General features: G+C 41.5%; 1 protein-coding gene across 1 annotated transcript in view; it reads left to right on the top strand.

Moving 5' to 3' along the window:
* man1a1 (mannosidase, alpha, class 1A, member 1) overlaps positions 1 to 20,188 on the top strand; it is a 468,823-nt gene that overhangs the window by 398,245 nt on the left and 50,390 nt on the right. The gene's annotated exons all lie outside the window — the stretch shown is intronic.

Here is a 20,188-nt window from a genome sequence, read left to right as displayed (position 1 = left end):
ATATCACTTGCCCTTCACTCCTCCCTAGAACACCTTGACATCAAGAACAGCTATGTAAGAATCCTACTCATTAACTACAATTCAGCCTTCAACATTATTATCCCCTCGAGACTGATTACTAAACTGAGTGATTTCGGACTAAGACCCACTCTCTGCAACTGGATCCTCAGTTTCCTGACCCACAGGCCACAATCAGTGAAGATGGAACACAATATTACATCCTCACTAACACTCAACAGTGGAGCCCCCGAGGAGTGCATATTCAGCCCCCTACTGTACTTGGAGAAAGTGAGGACTGCAGATGCTGGAGATCAGAGCTGAAAATGCATTGCTGGAAAAGCGCAGCAGGTCAGGCAGCATCCAAGGAGCAGAAGAATCGATGTTTCGGGCATGAGCCCTTCTTCTGGAATGAGGAAAGTGTGCCAAGCCGGCTAAGATAAAAGGTAGGGAGGAGGGACTTGGGAGAGGGGCGTTGGAAATGCGATAGGTGGAAGGAAGTTAAGGTGAGGGTGAAAGGCCGGAGTGGGGGTGGGGGTGGAGAGGTCAGGAAGAAGATTGCAGGTTAGGAAGGTGGTGCTGAGTTCGAGGGTTGGGACAGACAAGGTGGGGGGAAGGGAAATGAGGAAACTGGAAAAATCTGAGTTCATCCCTTGTGGTTGGAGGGTTCCTAGGCGGAAGATGAGGCACTCTTCCTCCAGCCATCGTGTTGCTATGGTCTGGCAAAGGAGGAGTCCAAGGACCTGCATGTCTTTGGTGGAGTGGGAGGGGGAGTTGAAGTGTTGAGCCACGGGAAGGTTGGGGTGGTTGGTCTGGGTGTCCTAGAGGTGTTCTCTGAAACGTTCCGCAAGGAGGCGGTCTGTCTCCCCAATATAGAGAAGGCCACATCGGGTGCAGCGGATGCAGTAAATGATGTGTGTGGATGTGCAGATGAATGTGTGACGATATGGAAGGATCCCTTGGGACCTTGGAGGGAAGTAAAAGGGGAGGTGTGGGCGCAAGTTTTGCATTTCTTGGGGTTGCAGGGGACGGTGCCGGGAGTGGAGGTTGGGTTGGTGGGGGGCATGGACCTGACAAGGGAGCCACGGAGGGAGTGGTCTTTTCGAAATGCTGTTAGGGGAGGGGAGGGAATTATATCTCTGGTGGTGGGGTCCATTTGGAGGTGGCGGAAATGACGACAGCTGGTACGATATATATGGAGGTTGGTGGGGTGGTAGGTGAGGACTAGTGGGGTTCTGTCCTGGTGGCGATTGGAGGGGCGGGGCTCAAGGGCGGAGGAGATGCAGTGGAGAGCATCATTGACTACGTCTGGGGGGAAATTGCGGTCTTTGAAGAAAGAGGCCATCTGAGTTGTACGATATTGAAATTGGTCCTCCTGGGAGCAGATGCGGCAGAGACTGTACTCACTGTATACCCGTGACAGCATCATCAAATACCAGACTAATGCAATTTACAAGTTTGCTGATGACACTACCATAGTCGGTCAAATCTCAGATGGCAACAACAGAATACAGACAGGAGGTGGAAGACCTGGAAAAATGGTGAACAACCTGGCTCTCAATGCCGGCAAAACTCATTATTGACTTTGAGCGGGATGTTACCCATACCCCCCTACACATTAACAGCACAGAGCTGGAACGAGTGGAGAGTGTCAAGCTCCTGGGAGTTTCACAACAAGCTTTCTTGAACTGTTAATGTGGATGCACTGGTTACAAAGGCCCAACAAGGTCTCTTCTTCCTCAGGCAGCTGAGGAAATTTGGCATGACGGCAAATACCCTTGCCAACTTTTATAGGTGTGCCATTGAGAGCATTCTGTCTGGATGTATCACTACCTGATGTGGCAACTGTACCATTCAAGATCAAAGACGGTTACAGAGAGTGGTGAATGTGGCCCGAACAATCATAAAGGCCAACCTCCTATCTGTAGAATTCATCCACTAGGCCCACTGTCAAGGAAAAGCCGCCAGCACTCTCAAAGATCTACGCCACCCGAGCAATGCTTTTCTACAACCTCCACCATCGGTGAGAAGATACAGAAACCTGAACACACACCAGCTGGTTTTGAAACAGTTTCTACCCTACTGTTGTTAGAATACTGAATGGACTCACAAACTCCTAACATTCGACTGTACCTGTGTTTTTATTTTTGCCAGTATTGTTATTAATTTACTATTATACGATTACCTATTATTTACTTATCTATGCTACTTAACTGTGATTTGCCTGTATTGCTCGCAAGACAAAGCTTTTCACTGTGCCTCGGTGTACGTGACAATTAATTCAATTCAATTCAATGAATACAGAATTTTGGGTCTGTTCTTTAATCTAACTGCCCTCCTTAGTTCTGTTATATATAATTCCCAATAAAATTATACCGACTCCAATCTTAAAATTTGAGTGACATGATCTTAACAGCTGCATTTTGTGGTAAGGGATGCCCTCTGACATCACCCCTAAACATCCTAGCTCCCTAGGATTTCACCAGATCAAGTAAGATGCTGAGAAACTATCAAATATTTTGATTATCTTAGATACCTAAATTATGTCACCTTTTGCCTTCTAAGACCCAGGAATACAGGCCTAGTGTATACTCCCTCTACGCCTAACAAAACTCTTTTAATCCAAATACCATTTGGGTGAATTTGTACTATATTTCTGCCAAAGCCATCTTATTTTTCCTGAGGTATAATGCCCTAATGGAATACAGTAATCTGGATGGAGTATTTAGGGTGGCACAGTGGCTCAGTGGTTAGCAGTGCTGCCTCACAGCCCCAGGTTCAATCCCAGCCTCAGGTGACTGTGTGAAGTTTGCACGTCCTCCCCGTGTCTGCGTGGGTTTCCTCCAGGTGCTCTGGTTTCCTCCCACAGTCACAAAGACCTGCAGGTCAGGTGAATTGGCCATGCTAAGTTGCCCATAGTGTTAGGTTCATTAGTCAGAGGGAGATGGGTCTGGGTGAGTTACTCTTTGGAGGGTCGGTGTGGGCTTTTTGGGCCGAAGGGCCTGAATCTACACTGTAGGGAATTTAAAAAAAAACAAAGTAATACTTGTGTTGCAAATGCATTTTGTTAAATGCCAATTCTTGAATAACCTTTCAAAATTAGCTTGTGCCTATCTACTGACTATGATTTGTAAGCTTCAAATCCTCAAACTTTCCCACTCAATTTAGAAAATGTGTTAATAATCAATAATTTAGGACATATGGTTCTATTCCTTCTTTTAAGTCATTGATATAATAAGATAAGATGTAGATATTTCATACATTGCTTCTAACATAGTGACATGTCCATGGTGCTTTACATGAATATTAAAAAGCAAAATTAAACATTGAACCACATGAGACAATATCAGGCTCAAATGGTCAAAGGGGTTAGTTTCTTTACATCTTGGGAATTGAAGGAACTAACAATTATCCTTTCACTCCATCACCTAGTAATAGGTGTGTCTTCAAATCAAGTCTTGCATTTAATCCATACATTGTTAATATTGAAGATCTCTTTAATATGGAACTATAGGTATATCAAATGTCTTTTGGCAATCCATACAAATAAAATGCATCGATACTCTGTTATCAACCAAATTAGTCACTTGCTCCAAAAATTCATCTAGATTTATTAAACATGATTTGGAGATGCTGGTGTTGGACCGGAGTGTACAAAGTTAATAATCACACAACACAAGTTGTAGTCCAACAGGTTTAATTGGAAGCACACTAGCTTTCGGAGCGACACTACCACCTGATGAAGGAGCGTCGCTCTAAAAGCTAGCATGCTTCCAATTAAACCTGTTGGACTGTAACCTGCTGTTGTGTGATTTTTAATTCATTAAACATAACTTACTCTTTACAGGTCTATGTTGTCTTCCTCCAGTTTGTTTGGCGAAGTACTCAATTATAGTTACTTCCCCACAATAAACGTGATTATTAGGTGTACGTTTTTGTAATTTATTTCCCCGATCTTTCGTAAGTAAAGGAATAACATTAGCAGTATTCTACTCACAAGTGACAATTCCTCAATGGAGTGAAATTTTGAAAGGTCATCACAACAGCTTCTATATTTCCTGATGCTTTAATATCCAGAATGAGGGGTACGTCAGGTTGCAAGTGATCAATTGTGATGAGGCATTGGAATAGACAGACGTTGCTTGCTGCTGGCCACAGAAATCAGAATGGTCTGTTGCCTCCCTGGTGTCAGGATCAAGGATGTCTCCGAGAGAGTGCAGAATATTCGCAAGGGGAGTGGGACCAGCAGGAGGTCATTGTACACATTGGAACTAATGATATAGGAAGGAAAAAGATGAGATTCGAAGGGAGAAAATAGAATTTAGGCAAGAATTTATAAAGGTTCTCAAGGTTAGTAATAACTGGATTACTCCTGGTGCTACGAGCTAGTGAGTGTAGGAGGAGGAGGATAGCGCAGATGAAAGTGTGGCTGAGGAGCTGGTACAGGGAAGGTAGTGAGGAATGCGATCAATTTGAGACTGGTGCAGTTGGGAAAAGGAACAAATCAAACAGTTAGGGCAGGCAGAAACAAAGCAAAGAATAAGGTAGAACCGATAATCAATGCAAGAGGCTAACAGGGAAGGCAAATGAACTCCGGGCATGGTTAGGAACATGGGACTGGGATATCATAGCAATTACAGAAACATGGCTCAGTGATTGACAGAGCTGGCAGCTTAATGTTCCAGGGTACAAATTCTACAAAAAGGACAGAAAGGGAGGCAAGAAAGGAGAAGGAGTGGCGTATTTGATAAGGGATAGCATTATGGCTGTATTGAGGGAGGATATTCCTGGGAATACATAGAACATAGAACAATACAGTACAGAACAGGCCCCTCAGCCCACAATGTTGTGCTGACCATTGATCCTCATGTATGCACCCTCAAATTTCTGTGACCGTATGCATGTCCAGCAGTCTCTTAAATGCCCCCAATGACCTTGCTTCCACAACTACTGCTGGCAACGCATTCCATGCTCTCTCAACTCTCTGTATAAAGCCTCTGACAATTCCTCTATACTTTCCTCCAACCAGCTTAAAACTATGACCCCTCGTGTTAGCCATTTCTGCCCTGGGAAATAGTCTCTGGCTATCGACTATCTATGCCTCTCATTATCTTGTATACCTCTTGTATACATCTCGGGAAGTTATTTAAGTGTAACTGAAAAATAAGAAAGGGATGATCACCTTATTAGGATTATATTATAGTCTCCCCAATAGTCAGTGGAAAATTGAGAAACAAATATTTAAGGAGATCTCAGTTATCTGTAAGAATAATAGGGTGGATATGGTAGGAATTTTACCTTTCCAAGCATAGACTGGGACTGCCATAGTGTTAGGGGTTTAGATGAGGAATTTAAGTGTGTACAAGAACATTTTCTGAATCTGTATTTTGATATACCTACTAGAGAAGGTGCAAGACTTGACCTACTCTTCGGGGAAAAAGGCCGGGCAGGTGACTGAGGTGTCAGTGGGGGAGTACTTTAGGGCCAACGACCATATTCTATTAGTTTTAAAATGATGATGGAAAAGGATAGACCGGATCTAAAAGTTGATGTTCTAAATTGGAGGACGGCTATTAGGCAAGACGTTTTAAAAGTTGATTGGGGACAGATATTCGCAGGTAAAGGGACGGTTGGAAAATGGAAAGCCTTCCAAAATGAGGTAATGAGAATCCAGAGACAGTATACTTCTGTTAGGGTGAAAGGAAAGGCAGGTAGATGTAGGGAATGTTAGATAACGAGAGAAATTGGTTAACAAAAAAGACCGCCTTAGTCGGGTATAGACAGCAGAGGTTGAGTGAATCTTTAGAATAGTATAAAGGCAGTAGGAGTTATACTTAAGATGGAAATCAGAAGGGCAAAAAGGGGACCTGAGGAGATAGCTTTGGCAAATACGGTTAAGGAAAATCCAAAGGGTTTTTATAAATACATTAAGGATGAAAGGTTAACTAGGGAGATAATAAGGCACCTCAAAGATCAGCAAGGCAGCTTATATGTGAAGCCACAGGATGTGGAGAGATACTAAATGAGTATTTTACATCAATGTTTACAGTGAAGAAGGACATGGGAGATACAGAATATGGGGAAATAGATGGTGACATCTTGAAAAATGTCCAGTTTACAAAGGTGCAGGATGTCTTAAAATGCATAAAGGTGAATAAATTCCCAGTACATGATCAGGTGTACCCTAGAACTCTGTGAGAAAGTAAGAAAGTTATTGCTGGGTCCCTTGCTGAGATATTTGTATCATCGATAGTCACAGTGAGGTACCAGAAGACTGGAGGTTGGCTAACATGGTGCCACTACTTAAGAAAGGCGGTAAGGAAAAACCAGGGAACTATAGACCAGTGAGCCTGATATTGGTGGTGGTGGTCAAGTTCTTGGAGGGAATCCTGAGGGACAGAATTTACATGTTTTTGGGAAAACAAGGACTAATTAGGGATATTCAACATGGTTTTGAGCATTAGAAATCATGTGTCACTAACTTGATTGAGTTTTTTGAAGTAGTAAGAAAGAGAATTGATGAGGGCAGAATGGTAGATGTGATCTATATGGACTTCAGTAAAGCGTTTGACAAGGTTCCTCATGGTAAACTGGTTAGCAAGGTTCAATCTCGTGGAATACAGGGAGAGCTAGCTCTTTAGATACAGAACTGGCTCAAAGGTAGAAGACAGAGGGTGGTGGTAGAGAGTTGCCTTTCAGACTGTACCACAAGGATCGGTGCTGTGTCCGCTGCTTTTCATCATTTATAGAAATGATTTGGATGTGAACATAGAAAGTCTGATTCGTAAGTTTGCAGATGACATCAAAATTGGAGATGTTAAATTTGTAACGGAAGCCTTCTCCAAATTGGTGGCTCTCGGCGCTCGTCATACAATTATAGGGGGAGACTTTAATTGTATTATGGATCTGGAAAAAGATAGGATTCCCAAGAGTACTGCAGGAGTATCTCCCAGATCTAGACAATTGGTGGATTTGAACAAAGAATTAGGATTAGTAGATGTGTGGAGATGCCTTCATCCACAGGGCAGAGATTTTTCTTTTTACTCCAATCCACATAAATGTCATACCAGAATCGATATGTTTTTTGCCTCCTTGATTTTTTAAAAAATTCCATATCATCCCGTAAAATAGGCAGGAAAGCAATTTCCGATCACGCTGCTGTATGTATGGAAATCAAGGCGAGGAAAAATGAGACATCCCCCCGGCATTGCCATATGGACCCCTTCCTGATGAAAGATAGTAAATTTGTAAAGTACTTCTCTCAAGAATTTAAAACTTTTTTAGAAATTAATTCAGGTACGACTAGCAACCCATCAATGATGTGGGAGACCATCAAAGCTTATGCATGAAGTTTGATCATCTCCTACTCAGCAACCCAGAAAAAATTAAAGGGAGAACAACAGTGTCTGCTCGAAGCTCGCTTAAAAGCAGCCGAAACAGCATACACTGACAGACCTTCTATTATCAAATTGCAAAGGATAACGGCCCTTAGGACGGCTCTAAACACCACGCGTACCCAAACGGCTAAGAGGGAAATATTATTTGCAAAACAAAGGTTGTATGAATTTGGTGATAAACCTGGTAGATACTTAGCATTTCTTGCAAAGAAAAAGAAGGCCCCTCAAACTATCACGTCTATCAAGGAAAGTACAGGTATTTTGACTTATGATCATAAAAGGATTAACGCAATCTTTAGAAAATTTTATTCTGATGTATATAAATCGCAGGATTATGAAGACAGGACTAGGAGGATGCAGTCATTTTTAAAAACCTGACCTTTCTGAACCTAACTCCGGAACAGGTTTCGGTCCTGAATGTTCTCCTAACAATCCAAAAATACTTGACGCAATCAGGCAACTTCAGAGCGGTAAGGCACCCGGCCCAGATGGCTTTCAAGCTGAATTCTATAAAGAATTTACAGGAATACTGGCTGGCCCACTTATGGGCATGTATAACTACTCATACAGTCAGGGCTATCTCCTGCCTTCATTAAAAGAGGCGAATATCTCTCTTATCCTTAAAAAAAAGGACCCAGAAGATTGCGTGTCATACAGACCAATATCCTTGCTAAATGTAGATTTTAAAATCCTCTCTAAAACGTTAGCATTGAGGCTGGAAAGGGTATTGCCACATATCATAAAGGAGGATCAGACGGGGTTTATTAAGGGCCGTAGATCATCCAATAATGTCAGAAGGGTTTTGGATGTGATTCAAGCCTGCCTTCAGGGAAAGATACCAGGAGTAGTAGTCTCATTAGATGCGGAAAAAGCATTTGACAGGGTTGAATGGTCATATTTGTTTTACACATTGGAAAGCTTTGGCGTTGGAAAGGTGTTTACCAAATGGGTCTCAACACTGTATAGTGATCCCAAGGCAGTTGTGATTACCAATGGAGTAGACTCGGATAGCTTCACTGTGGATAGGGGCTGCCATCAGGGATGTCCTCTCTCACCATTGCTATTTACACTAATAATTGAGCCACTAGCAGAAGCTACACAGGCTGACCCTATTATAACGGCCCCGAGGATTGGTATAGGTAAACATAAAATGATCCTTTATGCAGGTGATGTTCTCCTATTCCTCAGTAATCCTCTGATGTCTGTGCCTCGCTTAATCCAAGTTATTAATATATTTAGTGTATTTTCAGGCTATAAAATTAATTTTTCAAAATCGGAGGCTGTGCCAATGGGCGGCCTCGCTAGTATATCCCACCTATCGGACGGATCCCACCTTCCCTTTCCGTGGTCCCTAGAGGGTTTCTTATATTTAGGCATGTTTATTGCCCCAGTATTTGGTCAGTTATACAAGGCTAACTTTGTGCATTTACTGGAAAGGATAAGGCAGGACCTCCAGCGATGGGGAGACCTTCCAATTTCCTGGTTAGGTAGAATAGCACTAATTAAAATGAATGTCCTGCCCGTCTCATGAGAATGCTTCCGGTGATGCTGCCAAGGCTGGTACTATGTAAATTATATGGCTGGTAGGGTTCCTTCATCTAGAATCATAGACGGCCCCTCATTAAGCTGAAGAAGCTACAATTTCCACAGGCAAGGGGAGGATTGGACTTCCCAGATTTTGGGAAATATCAGTTAAGTTCCCTATTAAGTTACATAGCTGATTGACTGTGGGTAGACAAGATCCAATCTGGCTGGATATCAAGGCTTCTCAAGTAAAATTCCCACTTATTAACCTTTTATTTTCAGACAAGAGGAAAATCATTACGGATCACTATAAAAACCCTATAATACTAAACACAATTAAAACTTGGAATATAATGCAGCAAAACGAGGGCAACTCACATAAAACATCCCCCTATACTTCGATAGTGGGGGCATGGGGATTTCAACCAGGGCTTACAGATGTCACTTTCAAACTTTGGAGATCCAGGAGTATCTCATGTTTAGGGGATCTGTTTAAGGAAGGGGTCCTGATGTCTTTTGAACTGCTGTGTCAGAAATTCGGATTACCTAATGGAGACCTCTTTTGATACTTCCAAATTCGAGATTATATACAGAAGAAGACTACGTTATTAGATAGTCTTTATAAATCAGACAGAGAATGTAGAGTGCTACGACCAATGGGGTTATCTCCCGTCATTACTATTTATCATTTATTACATGATGAAGTATCGGGAGATATGGATAATCTGCTTAAAACATGGGATCAGGATTTGGGACTAGAAATCGCTATAGAAACGTGGAATGACATTTGGGAAAACGCCAGAAGAATCACCATCTGCAACAGAACTCAGGCTATCCAGCTGAAGATACTTCATAGGACCCACATAGCACTGGATCAATTAGTAAAATTTAAGGCAGGAGCATCTCCAATGTGTCCCAAATGTAAAATAGAGGTGGGCACTCTTGCGCATTGCTTATGGACTTGCCATAAGATCCGTAGATATTGGACTAAAGTAGCAAGTGCTCTGACAGAAATCTTAGGAACGGAAATTAGAGTGGACCCTGTATCTCTCCTTTTGGGCTTTTCGAGCTTACCCTCCCTGGATGTGCACGGGAAGAGATTATTTTCTATTCTCTCTTTCTGTGCAAGGAAAAATATTTTGGTAAACTGGGTGGCTGAAGGCTCCCCTGGACTTTCAAATTGGCACAGATTAATTATGGAATGTATTCCATACAAACATGGTGCACCGAAAGACCGAATTATTTCATAAAATATGGCAGCCCTTCTTGAATTGTATAAATACAGATATTTCGGCCATCCTAACAAGGGTTTTCATTTAATTGAGATTGCGAATCTGGCTGATCTGGCGCCCCTTGGGAGAGGAATCCCGCATGAATACGGGTTTTGTTACAATTTGATGTTAATACATTCCGAGCATGTATCTCACTATCCAATTTCTGTGTTATCCCTCGGTTTTTTTTCTCTCTTATTTGAATAATGTAAGAGACTTAATTATACACTCTGGTTAGTTGTAGGTTAGATTAGTAGTTAAGTTTTTTGTTTTCTTTTCTTGGTATTTTTCTTTTGTTAAATTTTGGTTATTATTTCTTTAAGATTTAATTGTATATCAATGTTGATGCTTGTTTTTTTATATTTTGTAAACTTGTAAAAATGTTACATTTTCAATAACTATATCTATATCTATATATAAAAATAAAATATTGGAGATATAGTGGACAGTGAAGAAGGTTACCTCCAGAGTACAATGGGATCTTGATCAGAATGGGCCAATGAGCTGAGGAATGATAGGTGGACTTTAAATTAGATAAATGTAAGGTGCTGCATTTTGGAAAGGCGAGTCAGAGTAAGACTGATACACTTAATGGTAAGGTACTGGGGATTGTTGTTGAACAAAGAGACCTTGAAAGTGGAGTCACAGGTAGATAGGATAGTGAAGAAGGTGTTTGATATGTTTTCCTTTATTGGTCAGAGTATTGAGCAAAGGAGTTGGAAGGTCATGTTGCCGCTGTACAGGATATTGGTTTGGCCACTTTTGGTGTTTTTGGTCTCCTTCCTATCAGAAGGATGTTGTGAAACTTGAAAGTGTTCATGAAAGATTTACAAGGTTGTTGCCAGGGTTGGAGGATTTGAGCTTTAGGGTGATGCTGAACAGGCTGGGGTGTTTTCCCTAGAGCGTCAGAGGCTGAGAGGTGACCTTATAGAGGTTTATCAAATCGTGAGGGGCAAGATAGGGTGTATACACAAGGTCTTTTCCCTGGGGTGAGGGAGCCTAGAACTAGAGGGCATAGGTTTAAGATGAGAGGGGAAAGATATAAAAGAGACCGAAGAGGCAACCTTTCATGCAGAGGGTGGTGCATGTGTGAAATGAGCTGCCAGAGGAAGTGGTAGTGGCTGGTACAATTACAGCATTTAAAAGGCGTCTGGATGGTTGTTTGAATAGAAAGGATTTAGAGGATATGGGCCAAGTGGTGTCAAATGGGGCTAGGTCAGGTTAGGATATCCTGTCACCGTGGATGAGTTGGACTGAAGGGTCTGTTTCCGTGCTGTACATCTCTATGACACTGTGGTTCAATGATTAGATCCTAGAATTTTGTCTAGTTTTTTCATTACTAAAGTTATAACTAATTACAACTTTGGTAACGAGGTCATCTTTAGTTCCTTTCCGCCTCAACAAAGTAATGTTGCAAGTCACAATTTTCAAATCATAGTTCAGGATTGAATGACCCTAACTACTTATTCCTCCCATTAAACTCTGATGACAGACTGAATTCTGAACACTATTCCTATTCAAGATATGAATTGTACACATCATTTAGCAACATTTAACGGACATGATGGTTCTAATTACTTTTGTTTTAATTCATCCTTGTTAGAAAAACATCATCACTGTTGGGTCGGGCTTAAACAAAGAGGTGTCAATGGTGGATGTCATCCGAGTGTGGAATGTAGCCAGGTATTTGAATCATGTGAGAACGAATACTTCCAAGAAGTAGCCTGTTTGGATAAACGTTTTGATCTAAAATAGCTTCTCAAATGGGGATGGTATTTGAGAACATTTGAATTTGATTGAACAGTGAATCGTTATGTGAAAGTTTTGTTTCAAAAACAATCTTTATTTCATTACCCATAATGTGCTAAAGGACATCACACAATGAGTATGATAATTAGTAGAAGACGGTTGAAACATTTTTTTTAATTTACTGTCATCATTCCTGGGCTGTCACTGGCAAGACCAATATTCATTTATGATAGCTTCCAAGCAATGATAGGTGAGGGACATTTTCCAGTATGACTTCATGAATCTCAATTGAAGATGTTGGAATTGGTACATTCGGTAGTGTTTAGTAGACGCATTTTCCTTTCTGGACTTCAGGACAATTCCTGTTCTTTGGTGAATGTATCAACTGTCTATAGTTGTTCTTCAGCAAACTATTCCAACTAAATTTGAATGCCGACATTGTTTCTGGCTGGTTCCAAATGAGAGATTCTGTCAACTTTTACTACTTGACTACGTCTCGATCATATAATTTTTGGAACTTAATCATGTCAAAAATGGATGCTTGTTGAAGACATTATAAGTAGGTTGTTCTCATTGCAAATATGAGCATTTTAGCTATTAATTTCAGTACTTTTTATGCTAAGTTAGTGGAGTTGCAATTAATTCATCAGAAATTGGACAGCAACCTTTTCTTCTAAATTATGAAAACAATGAACTGAATGTAGACAGCAACTTATTATGCCTCACAAGACATCCCTGAAGGAAATCATACCTAATTATTTCCATTTTCTAGGTCAATTGCTATAGCTAAATGCAACTTATTTCATCACTGCAAAACCCCATGAACACCAAATTGAATGGATGGCTAGTCAATCTGCTTTTGGTACTACTTAAGCAAATGATTATGACCTTGACATTGGGAGGGTTCTTTGTCCTCTCTTAAAATAATGCCATGGGGATGTTACACAAACTAGCAGAGAGGCAGGTGCAGCTGTGGTTTAACGTCTTATTTGAAGAATGCTGCTTTCAGTAATAGAACACTGCATTGAAGTATCAGCCTATATTACGTGCAAAGGCTCCTTGATTCTACAAGCTTCTGTGTTAGCAGTAAATATATTGGATCAGGTTCACAAGTTAAGATTAAACTGTTTTCCATTTTAAAAAGTAAGAATGTAATCAAATATTAATTATAACATATATCTCTTGAGTTTATACATCAGTTCTATCAGTCAAGTCGGTGTTCACTCAGTTTAGTTGCTGTATGAGGTGGGTTTCTCGAACAATAACTTGTAATTGAAAATGCTGCAAGTCATCATAACCAAAGTAAGCCAGTATGAGATGTACGAGATTCATTAATCTTATCAATACAACTTGTTGAATGAGGTCAAAAAGCAGTAACTAGTCACTTCATTATAGAGCATAAAAATGTACTGTACTTCTGAATCAAAATACTCCTGTTGTCTCAAGTGAAGAACACTCTAATCTGTGTCTGCATAGCTTTGTCTTAGAATGCGAACTCCAATGTTTTAACTGTCTTTGGCATGTCCCAGCTTGGCTTGACATCAACAGACTGCTGTCTATTAAGTGAAGATCAGCTATAATCTTGATAGTCTGTAACCTTACATTACGTGGCAACATTAATCACACCAAAATGAGATGCAAACAGCTAACTGAACTGATTCTGCCTGAAATAGCCATCCTCTGGCTATCAGCTGTACTTGTCAGGCCCATACCTATGTGGTTGATTCTTAATTTCCCTCTGAATTGTTTTAGCAAGCTATTCAGTAGTATCAACTGATAAAATATCTCAAAAAAGAAATGAAACTTGATGGCCAACCCAGTATTATTCTAGATACCAGAAATGACCGTGGTAATCTCAACCCTATTGTTTCTGAGAAGTCCACTTCATCAACATCTATGCTCATAGAATCATACTTCACACCTTGTCCCAGGAACAACAACTCCATTCTTAACAGGTATTGTTCTGCCAGGTGGACAGACTCGGTAAAGTAGTATATAGTGGCTTGAAGGAATTAATATAAGAATCCTTGATATAGGGGTGGTGATGGATTAGTGGTATTATCGTTAGACTATTAATCCAGAGACCAAGTATTGTTCAGGGGACCCAGGTTCAAATCCCAATGTGGCAGATGATGAAATTTGAATTCAACAAATACAATCTAGATTTAAGAGTCTACTGATTACTTGTGAAACCAATGCCGATTGTCAGGAAGACCCATCTGGTTCACTAATGTCCTTTAGGAAAGGAACTGCCCAGCCTGTGACTCCAGACCCATAACAATGTGGTTGACTGTTAACTGCTCTCAGGGTAATTAGGGATGGGCAATGATGCCCATGTCTCATGAATGAATTTAAAACAGAAGAATTGATACCAAACCTCTTCAAAATCTTATAGCCTGAGGTCACAGGTAGACAAGGAGACATTTTGTTAATTAGTATAGACCATTCTGCTGTACAGCTAATAGATCAATTCTTCACTTGGAGAACCTAATATTGGCTAGGGCTCAGAATACACTCCAAGGGCAGAACCTCAAGATACACCACCAGAATCTTGACTGACAGAGTTGGTCGAGTCCTGAAGTACAGCTGTTAGACCAGATACCTATCAGATGGAGAGGCAACCAACAAGATAAAATAATGTATTTGACCTCATCCTCACCAATATCCTGATGCAGAAGCATTTGTCCATGTCCATAAGTAAGAATGACCACTACACACTCATTGTGGAATTGAAATGCCGTCTTCACATTGAGTATACCCTCCATTGTGACACTGTTATCATACTAAATGGGATGGACTTCAAACAGATCCATCAGCTCCAGGCTGGACATGAATGAGTTATAGTGGGTCATCATTAGCAACAGCATGATTATACTCTTCAGACCATTTGCAACCTCATGGCCTGACATGTCCCCTACTTTACCCTTATAGAGTCATAGAGATTAGATTTAGATTTAGATTTAGATTTACAGTGTGGAAACAGGCCCTTCGGCCCAACAAGTCCACACCGACCCGCCGAAGCGAAACCCACCCATACCCCTGCATTTACCCCTTACCTAACACTACGGACAATTTAGCATGGCCAATTCACCTGACCCGCACATCTTTGGACTGTGGGAGGAAACCGGAGCACCCGGAGGAAACCCACGCTGACACGGGGAGAACGTGCAAACTCCACACAGTCGCCTGAGTCGGGAATTGAACCCGGGTCTTCAGGCGCTGTGAGGCAGCAGTGCTAACCACTGTGCCACCGTGCCGCCCACAAATGTACAGCATAGAAACAGACCCATCGGTCCAACACGTCCATGCCGACCAGATATCCCAACCCAATCTAGTCCCACCTGCCAGCACTCGGCCCATATCCCTCCAAACCCTTCGTATTCATATACCCATCCAAATGCCTCTTAAATGTTGCAGTTGTACCAGCCTCCATCTATTTTAATTGCTTAATATTGCATATGTTGTCTTCAGCTGTGTTTCAGCAATATAGCTTACAGACATTAATATTTTAATTACATTTTGCTGGTTTTAACTATACACCTCAAGATCCTGCCAGACCAAGCTAGGGGATTAACCTTGGTTCAGTGGAGTGCAGGTAGGTATGCCAGAAGCAGTACTAGGCATGACCTGCCAAGGCTGTACCCAAGATGTTCCAGTAGATCTTGAGCATTGGCATCTACCCAATTATGTGGAAATTTGAACTGGCAACTGGAACTTCAGTTCTGAACAAGGGTCACGAGACCCAAAATGTTTCCTCTGCTTTCTCGCCACAGATGCTACCAGACCTGCTGAGTTGTTTTTGAGAATTTTGTTTTTATTACCCCTGTGAAACTCCACTAGTCACTGGTTTCCTTCCTGAAAAGACTCTTTTATCCCTTCTCTCTCTCTTCTGCCAGTCAGCTAATCATTTAACCATGCACAGTGGCTCAGTGGTTAGCACTGCTGCTTCACAGTGTCATGGACCCAAGTTCAATTCCAACCTCAGTTAACTGTCTGTGTGGAGATTGCACATTTCCCCCACATCTGTGTGGGTTTCCTTAGTGCTCCAGTTTCCTCCTACAGTCTAAAGATGTGGAGGTTAGGTGGTTTGACCATGGGAAATGCAGGGTTACAAGGATGGAGTGGTTCTGTGTGGGATGCTGTTTGGAGGATTGATGTGGACCCGATGGGCTGAAGGCCCTTCTTCCACATTGTAGGAGTTTTATGATTCTATGCTGGTACCTTGGCCCAAAGACTCTTTTGTTATTCAGCAACTTCCTGTGTGGCACTTTGTCAAAGCTTTCAGGAAATCCACATGGTCCATGCTTACTGGCTGTCCTTTGTCTAACCTGCTCATTACATCTTCAAGCATTTCTAACAGATTTGTTAGGCATTACCTCACTTTGACGAATTGGGACTCTGCCCTATTTTACTATACTAAGTATTCCACAATCTCAGCCTTGATAATGGACACTCAAATTTTATCAACAAATGTCAGGATAACTGGACTGTAATTTCCTGTCTTCTGCCTCCTTAAACAAGTGTTATGTGAGCCATCTTTGAGTCTGTGGGATCCTCCCATTCTCCAGTGATTCCTGAAAGATCACCACCAATGCCTCAGGCAATCTCCTTCAGCATCCTGGGGTGTAGTCCATCTGGTCTGGGAGATCTATCCACCTTCAGATCTTTCAGCATCCCCAACAGCTCCTTAGTGATGGCCACTACTCTGCCCCCGACTCTCTTGAAGTTCTGGTATGCTACTGGTGTCTTCCAATATAAAGACTGTTGCAAAGTACCTATTCAGTTCCTCTGCCATTTCTTTATACCCCGTCTCCAGTTTCATTTCCCAGTTGTCCAATGTCCACTGTTGCCTCTCTTACATTTTATGCATCTTGAAAAAACTCTTGCAATCTTCTTTTATATTACTAGCTAGCTTTCCCTCATATTTCATCGTCCCTTCCCTTGTTGTTTTCTTAGTTGTATGCTGCTGAATTTTAAAGGCTTCCCAGTTCTCATGGTCCCCACTAATCTTCACCAGGTTCTGTGCTTTCTTTCTTTTCCTTTTATGCTGTCTCTGACTTGCCTTGTCAGCCATGGTTGCCCCATCCTCCCCTTAGTACTTTCTTCTTCCTTGGGATGAATTTCTGCTGTGCCTCCCAAATTATCCCCAGGAACTCCTGCCAATGCTGCTCCACCATATTTCCTGCTGGGTCCTCCTTCCAACCACCTGTTGCCAGAAGGGCTTATGCTCGAAACGTCAAATTCCCTATTCCTGAGATGCTGCCTGGCCTGCTGTGCTTTGACCAGCAACACATTTTCAGCTCTCCCCTTAAACTGCCAGGTGAGTTCTATCATATTGTGGTCACTGGCCCCTAGGGGTTCCTTCACCTTAAAGTCCCTAATTATGTCTACCTCATTGCACATCACCAAATCCAGACTTGGGCTCTATCACAAGCTGCTCCAAAAAGGCCATTTCATAGACTTTCCATAATTTTTTTTCTTGAGGTCTGCTCCCAACCTGATTTTCCCAGTCTAACTGCATATTGAAGTCCCCCTTGATTATTGTAATTGTGCCTTTCTTGCATGCCTTTTCTATCTCTTGATTTACTTTCTTCCCCACATCCTAGGTACTGCTCGGGAGCTTCCCCTCAGGGTCCTTTTTTTTTCATTTTACAGTTCCTCAACTGTACCCACATGCTGATTTACAACATCTGACCCTATATCGCTCCTTGCTATAAGACAATGTCACCCCTTCTGCACATCTGCCTATCCTTTCAATAGGATACGTACCCTAAACACATTTAGTTCCCAGCTGTCACATCTCTGTTATGCCCACAATATTGTAGTCACCAATTTGAATCAGTGCTATAAATTCATTTACATAGTTTCGTATACTTTGCGCATTTAAGTACAATACCCTCAGACCTGCTCTGACCACCCCTCCTCTTATAGTTATCCCCTTATCTGCTGTATTTGACATTGGATTCCTGACCCTTTCCATGCCGTCTGTCCTACTCTTCTGGAACGTTAATAACCTTTTCTGAGTGTGACCCATCCTTTAACTAGTTCAAAGTAATTGTGACCATCTTGTGTGTTAGGAAGGATACTGGTAGAGCCTGTCCCAACAGTGCAATTCCTTTCTGTCCCAATGCTGATACGAGTGCCAAGGTTTGGAGCCCCTTTTTCCTATACCACTTCTTTACTTCCCTAATTTTCTTATCTCTCCACCAATTTGGACATGGCTCAGATGGTAGTGCAGATATTAAAACTCTTAATGTCCTTTTTTGATTGTGCTCCAGATTCCTGATATTCCCCAAACAAGATGCCTTGCCTACTCTTGTCTTAGCTGAAAATGTGTTGCTGGACAAGCGCAGCAGGTCAGGCAGCATCCAACGAACAGGAAATTCGACGTTTCAGGCATAAGCCCTTCATCAGGAGGGCTTATGCCCGAAACGTCGAATTTCCTGTTCCTTGGATGCTGCCTGACCTGCGCTTTTCCAGCAACACATTTTCAGCTCTGATCTCCAGCATTTGCTGACCTCACTTTCTCCTACTCTTGTCTTAACATGGACTGCAATAGATGGATCCTCCCCCACCCACTCCAATATCCTCTCAAGCTGGCTCGAGATGTCCCGGACCTTGTTGCCAGGCAGATAATACTGCTTGCAGGTCTCTCAAACCTGGTCACAAAGAATACTATCTGTATCTTTAATTATAGAATCTAGACTGACTAGCCACATAAATGCTGTGGCTATAACAGCAGGTCAGAGGCGAGGAATCCTGCAGTGAGAAACTCACCCCCTGACTCCCCAAACACTCTACGTCAACTACAAGGTGCAAATAAGGAGTTAAATGGAATACTCTCCACTTGCCTGAATGAATGTGGCTCCAAGAACACTCAAGAAACTTGATACCATTCAGGACAATGCAACCTGCTTGATAGGCACTGAATCCAAAAACCTTCATTCCGTCCACCTGTGTGCTCAGCAGCAGCTATATGCACCATCTACAAAATGAGCTGCTGAAATTCATCAAGGCTTTAGCTTCCAAACTCCTGACTTCAGTGACCTGGAAGGACTAGGGCAACAGATACATGAAAACACCACCACCTGCAAGTTCTTGTCAAAGCCACCATCCTGACTTGAAAATTTATTGTTGTTCCTTCAGTGTTATCGTGTCAAAATCCTAGAACACCTTGCTTAATAGCATTGTGGGTCTACATACACCAAGTGGACAGCAGTGAAAGAAGAAGGCAGCTTACCACCACTTTCTCAAGAGCAACTAGGGATGGGCAATAAATGTTGGCCCAGCCAGGAATGCCTACATCCTATATTTTTAAATTATTTTAAGGAATATCAAAGACAATTTAAAAAAGACTACCTGGGCAGTACACTTGTAGGAGAATGTATCATAATATAAAATATATGAAGGATCTTTTTTATTGCATTTAATAGATAGCCTGCGTCATCTGTTAAGAGGATTTAGATTTTAATCAAGTAAAGCCCTTAGGCTAAATGTTGTTGTAGAAGGCTGAAATGTAATGCTGCTAAACTGTGATAAACCTAATGACTGAAAGAAAAGTTTTGTTCTTTTAGTCACAAGTATATGATCTGGAATATCCATATACCGAAGACAAATTATAAGACTCAATAAATATTCAAACAGATCTTAATTAGATGGCTTATACGTTGGGTAGAATGTGTGCAGAAATCCTGCTTGTGGCTGCCAAGGTAGATTTTGGTTAATGAAGTGTGATGCCAATTTTAATACACTGCAAGACTTTAAATTGGAAAAGAATGTCTGTTCTTTGGGACGAGATTTTTAACTTATCTGCATAGTGACTAGCAATGTGAGGCAAGTGGCAATATGAGGACACCATTATTTTTACACTTCTAAGTATTTGCTTTCATCACTTCAGTTGGGAGGAAAGCTAATTTCTTTGTGTTCTTAAGCTAATTACTACTCTCTCCCTGAAATATAGTTTCTAGTTAAATCTTCACCTTTACTGTTTGCTTAAGGAAGCCCCTCATCTAAGCTTTTCAACATAACTCTTTCTAGTAAACTCTACCTGTTTTATATTGGGTACATGAATTGACTGTACTTGGAACATTTCCAGTATGCAGTAAGGAAGCTGTTCTGCTTCATAAATGTCTGAATATATTACAATAAACTGAATTTTATGTCTAGGTACAACAAGATGGATTTCAGGATGATTCCGTTTTTAAATTCCATGTCAGAGACATTCTAACATACCCACACTTTTTATTAGAT

Source organism: Hemiscyllium ocellatum, chromosome 3, assembly GCF_020745735.1.
Source record: "Hemiscyllium ocellatum isolate sHemOce1 chromosome 3, sHemOce1.pat.X.cur, whole genome shotgun sequence".
Classification (NCBI taxonomy): domain Eukaryota; kingdom Metazoa; phylum Chordata; class Chondrichthyes; order Orectolobiformes; family Hemiscylliidae; genus Hemiscyllium; species Hemiscyllium ocellatum.
This window is presented reverse-complemented; position numbering and strand designations above follow the sequence as displayed.